The sequence below is a fragment of the Lytechinus pictus genome, chromosome 12 (genome assembly GCF_037042905.1).
Source record: "Lytechinus pictus isolate F3 Inbred chromosome 12, Lp3.0, whole genome shotgun sequence".
NCBI lineage: Eukaryota > Metazoa > Echinodermata > Echinoidea > Temnopleuroida > Toxopneustidae > Lytechinus > Lytechinus pictus.
Genome location: NC_087256.1, coordinates 24,536,111 through 24,548,850, shown reverse-complemented (window position 1 = coordinate 24,548,850; position 12,740 = coordinate 24,536,111). Strand labels below are relative to the sequence as shown.

The window sequence follows — 12,740 nt, the reverse complement described above, 5'->3', positions numbered from 1 at the left end:
TTTTTGTTAACCCACGTTGTTTGTGCATGCCCACGTATAGCCTTACGCGTATTGAAAGGAATGATGTTGGGTCGAAAAACAGAATTGTTATTGTTTGTTCCTTGTTTGTTGGGGATGAAACTATGATGGCGACCAGTCACGTTTGACTGTACCGCCAAATAGTTAAGATTAATTAATTAAGGTCAAGGTGAGATAAGAGAAATGAGCAAGGGGCATTGTGGTGGGGGGGGGGGGAGGGAGAGAGAGAGGGGGGGTGGTTACGAGGGCCGAGTGGGGATACAGTTTCATCATGCAGTACAGGGCGTCGATGAACACTTTTATTTTTTTCTCCAAAATATGGAAAGTGACAGAATAATCAGAAAAAGGTTGATTGGTTCTGATTTTGAAAAAAAAACAGAATTTATCAAGATTGCTGTTATTTGATGCTTTTTCAATCAAACAGAACAGAATTAGACTTCTTTCATAATACCTACTGAACATATCCAGCTCTACAGCTCATGGTTGTAGAATTTAATTTAGTTTCTCTGATAAGTATAATTCTTTCAAACAAATCAAATTTTGATTAATCGTTTTTCATTTATTTCACTCTTTTCTTTCGCCTCGTTTTTTTTTCTTCCAAAAAATCAGGGAGCTGAAAAATATGAGAGCTTGAACCTAAAGATATGGGGTAGCTATGACGTTGGAGGGGGCGCAGCCTCATGCACTTGCAGATCCAAATCAATTTTCATAGGGGACACTTAGAGTAGCCCCTATTTCTTTAATATTATTTTTACAAGCAAAAAGAAGTGAATGAAGACATCAGGCCACCGACAGCTGCCTCGTCAAAGGGGGGGGGGGGGCGGTCGATTATTTTGAGTATTTTTTTTCATTTTGTCTTCAATAGGGGGGGTCAATTAATTCTATATACACTTCTATTGTCTTTATATATGGGGGGGGGTCTGCTACTGAGCATGTTTTTAAAAGGGCTTAATAAGGGGATTAATACAACAGAAATTGTACGATTTAACACAATAAAATGTATCATCGAGGTTAATACTAAATTAATACATAATTAATCATTGTTTTAATTGAAAATGAAAATAATAAAGGCACCCATAGATCTTAACATCTCATAAATACAGGCCTAAACCTGTATTGGAAGTTGAACAGGCATAAAGTATAAATTTTTAGCTATAGCTGATGCTTTGATCCCGCAACCAAATAATGTTATCATAAACTATATAGTAGATGTTATATCAGTCATGTCAGTGGCGTAACAAGTGAAAATAATTGAGGGTACTACGATATGGGGTATCAGGCAAAATTTATAAAATATATAGTTGCAAGCAAGCGACATAAGCATAATTTTGACTTTTGGTTACAAAAATCAAATTGAACAATTTCGCAAGATTCTCTTACCTTTTCCTTTTTTTTTCTTGTTTGTGAATTTAATTTGGGGGCATGCAAGACCCCCCCCCCATACAGCACCACTCTTTGTTGTCACTGTCTAAAATTTGATTTAAACTTTGAGAATTAGAATTTCTTATCTAAGTAATCCAAAGGGATAAGACAAAAATATTTGCAGATTACTTATTTCAAAGTATTTTTATACCTATAAGTTATAACTCCCCAACTCTGCTCTAGCTGCACTGCACGTTGCCTAACGGCCTTCCACCAAAGGGCCAGGCCGACTCGCCCCGTGAGCAAGTGACCGCGTTCGCGTAAGTTCACCCGAAGCCATGACTAAATTCTGACCATAAACATCACCTAACTAATCACTCTCTGACAATATTTCAAAGTATCTTTTATTACAGTCGATCCTTTGGGCCATTAAACGATAATATTTCCAATGTTATCATGACAAACAATTTTAATGAGATAGTGGCATTGTAGAAAAAACAAATTTATAAGCACGAAATGGCACCAGATAAATCATCAAACATACAGCGCAGCGTTCGGGACTGGTGAGTGGTACGGCTCGCTTGGAGTTTTCGCCCCGACGAATTCGGCGAAAACGCTACCATTGCGCCGTGCGAATGTTCAATCTGCGGCTCTCAATCAGAGACTTGAATGTCTCTTTTTGCATTATCGAAAATGTATCATAGACTTTGTTTGATTTGTTTACAAGTAAGTTGCATATCCGTCGTGATAATTAGGAAAATCCATGATGTCTTCTTCTAATTCTGTAAAAATTACCTCTTCAAAGTGCCTGTGTCAGAAAATTGCCGGAAATCGTAAAAACTTGCCTAAAATGTCTCTTTTTGACAGTTCATCCATGGTCTGGAAAAAAATTTTATAATTTATGTAGACGTATACCGTAAACAAATACATCCTCGATCACTGAAATGAAGTGTTTGCTAAGCTTTTATATCTCAGACCGCGTTACCATGGCAACTTGGGAAAACCTTTATTTTTTAGTAATAAAATTCTGGTTTTAAGGGTCATTTTAGAGACATAAAACTAACCATATTTTGAAGTATTGGGTTTAAATTTCACATAAAACTGAATTATCTATGTTTATACTTTCGTATATGAATATTCATATTTCTTATAGAATCTTAGTTTTTGATTGGTCAATGTTTCAGTCATGGGTAATAACTGAGCGTAAAAAAATCTGAAAATGCGCATTTTATCGGCAACCAACAAGCAAGATGGCGGAACACATTAAGTTGGCGCTATGCACGTACGTGTGTCTGGAGACTGGGCCTGGGGACATTCTTTTCAATGTCAAATTTCTTTTAAAAGCAATGTTTTCCTCTCACTTTAATCTTTATTTAGTTTATTTTTGTAGTCTTTGCATTTTTACACATGAATTATGAAATAATTTTAGGATACAAAAAGTTTTATTGGACAAAAATACTGCAAAATGTCATGTGACTGAATTCTGGGCAGGGACAGGGTGACCGAAAAGGCGAATACTCCTCGAAACAGACAGCTGCCTCGTAATTTAGTATTATTATTGTCATTAATGTCAAGCAAACAACTTTAGATAAAACAAAATTGAATGCAGGCAGCAGAGTAGATGGGAAACATTCAGATTGCCTTCAGAAAACACTGTTAAAGTTTCAGTTCAAATTAAAGGCAAGGAAGTCAACGTGCCCATTACTACCTAGACCAAAAGCTTCAGTCTCTGTATTTTGGTTGTTCCACTGAACTACGTTGGCTCCACTCACCATACATAAAGCTTCAGTCTCTGTATTTTGGTTGTTCCACTGAACTACGTTGGCTCCACTCACCATACATAGACTGAAGAGGATGGGGGCCCGTACCTATGGCTACAGCCAACGTATAGTGAACTAGCGTTTTATAGATCGCGATTTAAAACTGTTTTTTAAGCAAAATTAAAAGTTTCATGGTTTCCATTATCAGGGAAATATAAATAACTTAAGTAATTGCATACCTTGGGCCGGAGTTATTGAAAAAAATCCTCTGGATGATTGAGAAATCTGTCATCTAAGACATTTTCACCTGACCCGACGGTTTTTCTTGCAAGTTGCCATCTTGAATGACGTCATTATCGTTATTAATTTTTTAATGTCTTGATATATCGCGATTATAACTAGTATAACTAGTATCGTTTATCTTCGGTTTCGCTCGCATATGGAGCAGATCGTATAATATCGAAAGCAATATCGATATCACATTCGTGATTGTTGACGCCCTCTCCGTTCGTTTGTAAATATTTCGTTTGGCTGCCATTTTGACCATTTTCATCGTGTTCAACCCAATTAAACATCGGTAAAGTATAATTTTCATGCCTTCATCTATATCGTTTTAAAGTATTTAAAAAATGGAATATCAAGTATTAAAAGTTTGTTGGTTATAAATCCTTAGAGTCTAAATTCGATGTGTAATTAAAATTACATCAAACTTTGGACTGTGTCTGTGAATTGACAAAAGGGAGGGAGTGAGAACACATGCGAGCCCACACGAACACTCTACCGTCGGTAAATGGGGATTACAGTAAAATGTCAGAAATTGTTGAATAAATCCCCAGAAACGACGGTTATTCCTGTCTAATCACTACCATGTCCTATCATTTGGTGCTAATGCGCTTTTGCACCCTCATAGCGCCTAAGAAATTCCGGTCTCGTCCTGCGCCAGCGGTGCCGGCGAGCGGCTCGTGGAAAACTGCGTTGATTTCGTCGTGCGATGCGAAAGCGCACCAACACCATTTTAGCTTTTACCGGCAGTTAGCCGAACGTTTATTGACTTTTATTAAGCAGTAACTACACTCCAATCTAGAATATATATTCTGTATGATTAGTTATTTTGTTATTTTTTTAATCAAACAACTGCTGTATTATTTGCAACTTACGGTAAGGGTGGTGACTTCAGTGTTGTCGACTGTCCAAGTCCCACGAATGATGTGTTAATGCGGAAGTACAAGTCGCAATGTCGCATTCCACGTGCGCTCGTTACATGTGGGTTAGTAGTACAATTCTTCAGACTAAATGAATAAATTTCAATAAATCTAATAATCTTCCTAAATTATCATTGATTACCGCTATAGTAAAATAATTGATAAGTGTTTTGCTGATATTCAGATAAAGACGAATGGTGTTTATTTAAGATAGTATTGCCCTTCACTTTGTCAATAAATAAAATTGATATGAATGAAAAACCTTGAACAAGACTGTTTAGAACGCAAAAATGCAATCTATATATACGTTATTTAAGCCCGGGAGATTCAACAAGGGGAGCTAGCTCAGATGGTAGAGCGCTCGCTTAGCATGCGAGAGGTACCGGGATCGATGCCCGGGTTCTCCAAGTGGAAACTTTTTTGTTATTTGTCCCCAAGGCTACCAATCGTTTTTCAAATTGTTATAAATTTATATACGATCCTTGTTTGCTTCATCATTCCTTGAGCAAAAACGTTTTTCGTCTTGGTGTCAAATAATATTTGTTTTTCTTAGAACTGTCATCCCAAACAAGAGAGGGGGGGGGGGGGGAGAAAGCTGCCATGCGAAGAAAAAAGGATGGACAAAATTTTGCAATTAGAAATTTATTACAAATCTGATTAACAATTTAACAATAAAAAAATTGAGTAACTTTTTAATGAAATGCTAAATGGTTACAAAATACAAAAAATGGTGGAATCCCACTTAAAATTTTTTCCATGTAATGAAATATAGAGAAAAATTACAATTTTTCAGTGCATATCGGCATTATAATAATGCAGCATTTAGCAGGAGAGTATTATATCTTTCTCATGTTAGTATAGTGAAACTTCACACCCTAAAATGAATCCTCATCATTTACACTGGGGACTTCTGTAAGGCATTGAAGTTTCTCTTCATGTTTGAATACATATTATTCAGAATCGAATACCATAAAAATGTGAGAATACATTCAAACATTATATTATAATCTATAAAAATGAAAATGTCCCATATGGGTTCAAAACCGATCTGGATTCTATTTTTCTTATTCACTAACACCTAAAAGTCAGTGATTTTCACAGGCTTACGTACTCTCAGCCGATCAGACTGAATTATTTTCCCCCGGGGTGGGGGTAGTCTACAACTGTAGACCCACATCTGCAGTGTGTGTATCACAGCTGATTCAAGGAGTCTGCATAGCAGACTAGGTCTACATGGTCTACTTGAGCTGCAGATGTCGCTACGCTCGCCCTTTCAGGCTGGTTTGCTTCGCAAACCAGCTGCAGATCCCACTTCACGAGCCATTCAGAGTCTGCATAGCAGACTAGGGGGGGGGGGTAGTCTGCAGACACAGACCCTGATTGAAACTTTGAACAGCAAGTGTGTCTCCACGCAAAGACTAGCACATACAAAACTTGCTGTGAGCGAGAGGGCCTTCAGTACACAAGGCATGAGTCGGCTGCATATTCAGACCCTTAACTCGAGTGAAGGGTTTGCACAGCAGACTAGGGGGGGGGGGGGCAGTAAAATATATTGCTGTACACAAGCGTGACCAAATTATTTCCAAACACCCCCTAAACGGTTTTTTCTGTACATGTACAAAATAACCCCCTAAACAAGTTTTTTGCGGGCTTTAAATACACAATTTGTCGCCAGAATATGACCTCGGGGAAAAAGCTTGGGGAAAAACATACCCTAAACACGTTTGGCTAGTCTTTAAAAAAAAAAGCATTGGAAAAGAATACCCTATTTTGCCCCGCATTGACCAGTCTTTCAAAACCATCCTTTTTCTTGAAAATCTGTGTTTTTTATACCCTTAACGGGTGTGCGAGCATGGCCCGCGTCCAAAACTGTAAAAACACCTGTTTAAACACTTTTTTTTTGGTCACACATGTGTACAGCAATGTGTTTGACTGCCCCCTGGTTATTTTCAGTTGCTTATAACAATGGTAAGTGAAAATAGCTGTTTCATGAAACCTGCTAATAGGCGATTCCACACTATAGAACTTCAAAAATATCAGAAATTTCAACATGCTTTCAATAAGTCATAAGTAGTGTAATATTTTACTATGATACCTAAATTTTATGAAAATTATGAGTTTTAACCAAAAGTGAAATCAGATATAGTTTTTTTGGGGAAGAATAATGGAATTTTCAATTTTCAATAATTTTGCTAATTAAATAGTCAAGTACAAACACTGCCTGAAACAATTATTGGCAAAGCACGAGAAGATTGAAAATATTGCACGTCAATGGAATAATGTATCATTGATGGTTCCAAATGATATCTACAACATTTTCATGATCCATAATAGGGGCAGCCCTGATTTTTCCGAACCTATTTTTGGCAATGTCCCGTACGACGCATAAAGATGCAAAAGTTTGTCCTACAATTTTATTTTTGATGATGCAATTTCACAATATCAGTTTCTCTTTCTTTGACCCATGGGTGATCGATTTATCCCATAAGGATCTAATCACAGCCCTTCATTTTTCAATAATTGTCCTATTAAAAGTTGTCCCGTACGACACACAATATATAATGCATTTAATTGCAGGATTTTGATTCAGAAACTGTAAATAGTAGGCCTATTTTGATTCAAGTAATTGATTGGACATAAAGTGAACTGAAAAAAAATACTTTTTTTATCTCCATAGAACATGAAATAGGTGATTCTAACCATTTAATTGATTTCATAGTGTAGGTGTATTCTTTTGGGAATCCCTGCAGCTAAACTGGTGATTTTCACTGGTCAGAGCAGGTTAATTTCTTTGTCACTGAGCATGAAAAGAAAACCTTTATAATTGATTCACCCTAGCCTGGAAGATGACTTCCTCTTGCATGGAATTATTATAAGATGTAAAAAAATTACATATCAATCAACTATTTGGACTTCCCTTGATGATCACTATTTTTTTTATATACAGTATTGAAACTCCTACTTTTTTCAAGTTGTAAATAAAAATCTGGAAAATAAGACAAACCATATGGTTTCATGAAATGCAGAAAGGTTTGAAAAAGTAGAACCGCATTTCTTTAGAAAAAAATATTTTGTGGAATTATAAGTGACAGTTGTGACATATATCATGTATGTATACATTTTATATGAAAAATTATAACATTTTAACCCCATAATTTACAGTTCCATTCATTCATTGTTTAAATAGTGTATTGGAAATCATCAAATAATTTACTAAAATATAACTTCACACAAAACCTCAAGTTCTTCAGCTTGGAAAAAATGCTGCGAACCCTTGTACATTTCCCATTATGAAAAAAATGATAACATATTGCTCCCGATTGTATATATTGAGGTTATTTAATTATATTGTCCTGAATGACTACTTATTAAAAGACTTTTTATTAAAAAGGAAGAATTTAGGGGCAATGCTCCCCTTCTAATTGATAAAAGTTCATTGTTTTATTCAGACTGCCCAGTACAACACGCAAGTGCCTGTACAACACAAAAGTGTCCCGTACGACACAGAAGTGTCCTGTACTACACACAAGTGTCCCGTACGACACATTATTTTGTTTATGATATATTGACAGAAATATTCAGCCAATTGCGGTTTCTAACATAATGAATGTCTTTAGTTTGATAGGACTTTCATTATCATCAGCCAAATAGAGTGATTGAAGAAGTCAAAGAGACATAAAGTAAGAAAGTTTGGCTTCAATTTAGAGGTGTCCCGTACGACACATTTTGAGTGTCCCGTACGCCACAATGTTCTCGAAAATTGTAATTTGCTTTATTTATTCATGAATGTTTATTTTGCTTTCTTTCATAGATGTGTTTGTTCTTGGGTAATTGAATATCAATTTGAGTTCAGTTTCTACGAAAATTATCCGTCCAACTCACAGACTTTAGAGTACAAACTTGAGATTTCGAAAAAAGCCACTTTTTCTGCGTCCGTACGACACATTACTATTTTAAATCTGTATTATACAGGATGTGAATTCAAGTCATGTTAAGTCTTGAATTTTCTAACACTCTGGTAGTACTTGATGATCACCTTTAGTTACTGGAATATTTTTTGTTTTTCTTGTCAAAAAACTGTAAAATGTTCTCTAAATGTCCCGTACGACACGTATGGAATCACCCTAATTAATTTAAATGAATAAATCATGTACACAAAAACTTAATTTGTTTCCATAATAGGTTTAGGAATTGATTTTCCCTGTAAACTATTAGGTGAAGAAAAATAAATGATGTGTATGACTTGGGAATTTCATGCATTCATATAGCAATTTCAAGTATGATTTTATACTCCTTCACCTTGCATTTTTTACTTTATTTTTTATTAAGTTATTCAAGAATCATTCAACTCACTTCATTCTCATTGTATATTATTTTAAGAGACATGGACAAATAAATCATATAAAATGAATCTCAATTTTCTGTTAAAGAAAGGAAGAAGGTAATTTTATGCAATTTCTGTACACACCATGAAAACTAAATAACAAAAATAAAATAAATCCCCACTGATTTTCTATTATCTATTTTTCTAAAACCTTCAATGATATGTTCTTCTAATTTTACTGATTTAATAATTAACGAGTAGACCCACCCCTCCCCTGTCAATATAAAGGGAGAGTGTCCCCAAATGGAGGTTCATATTTTTATGAATTCCTTGTAAGTTTGTGTTGATCTACTTGTAGTTGATGTCAGGGTTGATGTAGGGAAAAAAATTACAAAGAAAGAACTCTGTATTATGGCATATTTCAATTAATACTTAAAAGTGAAATAAAAAAAAAAGATTAGGAAACAGCAAGGGGTAATAGTGAATGAGAAAGATACAAATTTAATGAAGTAAGGAGGGATGTTCGAGAGACCTTGGGAGCACTTCAATGATCTTTAAGGTTATTCAAGGATTAACACGGGAAATCCCATATATTTCATAAACTCACTCATTAAAGAGTGGCAATTTCACACATTTTTAGAGAGATGATGAATCGAAACGGGTGTAAAGATATCTTAAATAGTTTCTAATTATCAAGTACCGTACCGTAGGAAATTGGACAATCCCCATAAAGCATAAGAAAGTGATAAGCTACAGCAACACACAATAACAATAAATACACAATTATTACTCCGGAAGATACTAAACCATATATTTTATTGCACTAACTTTTTAAGCAGTGAAGATCAATACTATACACACTAATGATGTACTTTTACCCAACATACAAAACATTTTCATAGAATTAAGCATAACTGTTTTCAAGACCTGAGGCATGTTTTATGAGAGCCTCATAACTCCAGCTCAATGACATCTTTATGGAAAGTAATGCTGGACAATAGCAAATTTTTGCAACCACTGTGCAGGCGCTTTATGGAATGTTGAGAATCAATCAATCTACTAATACCCCTTTCACAAACCCATCCAATTATCCGCCTAAGAGTAATGCGGATAATTCAATAAAAATTGCATTCACAAACTCCAAAAATAATCCGCACTATTTTTTACGAGCGCGCGTCCTGAAAAAGGCGGATAATTATCATGGCAACTGCACACGCCCCCTCCGATGGGGTTGTGTTGGAAAAGGGTGACCTTTTGTGACCACACCATGGCAATTATCCGCATTACTTTGGAAATGCGTTCACAAAGCCAAAATCTGGTCCCGATGCTGCTATTATGCGGATAATTGCAACATCGAAATAATGCGGATAACTCTGGTCCTGCCCCAATTTTACAACCAAATTATGCGGATATTATCCGCATAATTGGGTTTGTGAAAGGGGTATTACACAGGTATTTTAAATTGCAAGAGTTTGCTTTTTTGGATTGATCTTAATGATCTAATGTACGATATATATTGCTCCCACATGTTTATCTAGGTTATTTACTTTTAGGAATCAAAGAAATTCATTCATACTGCACAGGAAATTTCTCTCAAAATAAGTTACATTTCAATCCCAAAGTCATGTTGAATCATTTAAACACTCCTTTCATTATCAAGCTGTCTCATTGTGGAATAGTCTTCAACCTGAACCTCAAAACATAACCTCCCTCTCAATTTTAAAGAAATATTTAAAAGATAACCTTTAAGTCCAATTCGTAGCTTAATTTTCCAATACTAAATATATCCAATGTCAATTTCAATTATCACGCTTTATGAATGTATATTCCATTACTTTTAATGATGTGCATTAATTTTATCATAGTATTGCTTATTTCTGACTTCAACTATCATGTTCTATGTATGTATATTTTGATCGTTTTTTTAATAATTTATGCTGGACCCCAAGGGAGAGCAATTTTTATGTTGATTGGGTATCCTGTTGAAAGATTGTGAATAAATAAATAATAAATAAATAAACAACAAATAAGAGGTAATTGTGGTAAATTGGTGAAAAGGGACAGCGGATTGCAAATATGTTGTTTGTCCAGAGTCCAGGACGACACTACTGTTTTGATTCACCGATTGTCAACAAAGGCTGCTTTGTCATGAAGGGCTTTTGACAATAGATTCACAATGTTCCAGAAAGCGTCTGCATAGTGGATGCAAAAACTTTCTTATCATAGTCTGTGAACTGACATATATATACTTTCCCCGATTAACGTTCATCTGTTAATTTACGAATGAGTAATGTCAATCTCATCCTCCATGTAGATGGCATTGAGAAGGTAGTCTGCAGGCATAGACATTTGGTTTTTCGCAATTGGCATAGTGCATAATGCAGAGTCTGAAGTAGTGAGACTAGATTAAGTATGTACTGTGATTGGCTCTATGCACACTGACACAGACAGAGTTTGGCATCTCGTCTTCACTCTAGATATGAGTCTGAGCTTGCAGACTATCAAGGAATTACGATGCTTTCATGAAACAGGGTCCCGTTTCATAAAGCCTTGTTGTTATAATAACAAATGCACAATTTCTATAACAATTTTCCACCAGCCAATCAAAGAGAAGGATTTCAGTAGCTTTTAACTGTTATTATGACAAGTTTTGTGAAATGGGCCCCAAAACTTAGGACCCTGTTCAATAAAACTTGTTGTCAATCATAAACATTCAGATCCTGGGATATATTTATATTTCAGTATACCAATAGCTTATAATACACCAGCTTGTGACTTTATGTTTTGTGAAACAGGACCCAAGTTTAAAGTGGCTATTGCTACAAAATCCCAACATAAAATATACACTGACTACGCCAATAAAAGATTTTCTGACATTCAGAACTGAAATTCTCTTCTAGAAATTGAAATAGCATGACTGAGCACAAGCGTGCTTTGAAATAGTCACATCTTTTCATTTCTGTACGCAATATGGCACCCAGGCTAATTCACTAACAAAAGTGTTTCTGGCAAACCAATTAAAGTGTCATATTGCTACTAACTGTTCATGCGATTAAAATCAGTCCTTTGGCAAAGCAGCCCATCCACTTGCAATCATAGAAATCATAATTCATAAATAAGTTTACATTTTCTATTTAATAATACACGATACTGAAAGACCAAGGCATAACACAGGCAACAATAAAAATAACTCAAGATTTTAAATATCATAATTATCAACTTTCATAAACTAATCAAAGAAACTGTGTCACTGTTTGACTTAGTACTAAACTTTTTTTTGCAGAACTTCTAGTAATTCATTTCAATTTCAATGAGAAGGATAACTGCTGCTATTTGGTGTAATCAACGAATCATTAACAATATCAAACAATAAGTCATACAATCAAATTTAAGCCTCTTCTAGATATTTGAGACTGAGATGAAATTTACCTTTTACATTCGAGAATAATTTTTTGACATGGTGAGGAAATACTCATAAAATCTAATAATTATGTGCATACATATCAAGGGGATACAAACATATCTTTCCTCCAAGATGACATTTCAATTCCAAATTCATAAATAAAAATATGAAATTGTAGAAATATCTTTGCAATAAAGCAAGGGCTGGGGTATATCACGGACATGGCATACAAAAATAGTTTACTCCAAGATGACAATTTCGATTCCAAATTTATAAACAAGTGGAATGCCTCTGGCCGTCTCACCTGCATCACGCGATTCAATATAGCAGCAGTGCTGATTTTGAAAACTACTATAACTCGCACAAGATGTTCAGTGATACTTGGTTACTCGTATTTCCACGTTTTATGAATTAGACCAATACACTTATAGAGATATGATGGCAATTCAACAAATACCCCCAACGTGGCCAAAGTTCTTTGACCTTACATGACCTTTGACCTTGATCATGTGACCTGAAACTCGCACAAGATGTTCAGTGATACTTGATTACTCTTATGTCCAAGTTTTATGAACTAGACCAACACACTTTCAAATTTATGGCTGTAATTCAACAAATACCCCAATTTGGCCAAAGTTCATTGACCCTAAATGACCTGTGACCTTGATCAT

The 12,740-nt window shown here is 35.2% G+C and overlaps 1 protein-coding gene and 1 non-coding gene across 2 annotated transcripts in view; one reads left to right on the top strand and one right to left on the bottom strand.

Moving 5' to 3' along the window:
* The window catches only part of LOC129272607 (nucleolar protein 14-like), a 31,622-nt gene extending 27,242 nt beyond the window's left edge, over positions 1-4,380 (bottom strand). Inside the window, exon 1 of the mRNA XM_064108048.1 lies at positions 4,298-4,380. The gene's annotated coding sequence lies outside the window, so the exon portion shown is untranslated. The remainder of the gene's footprint in view (positions 1-4,297) is intronic.
* Positions 4,381-4,676: 296 nt separating this feature from the next.
* On the top strand, positions 4,677-4,749 carry TRNAA-AGC (transfer RNA alanine (anticodon AGC)). Its single transcript has one exon. It is a non-coding gene; the product is annotated as a tRNA-Ala (tRNA).
* Positions 4,750-12,740: the final 7,991 nt, after the last annotated feature.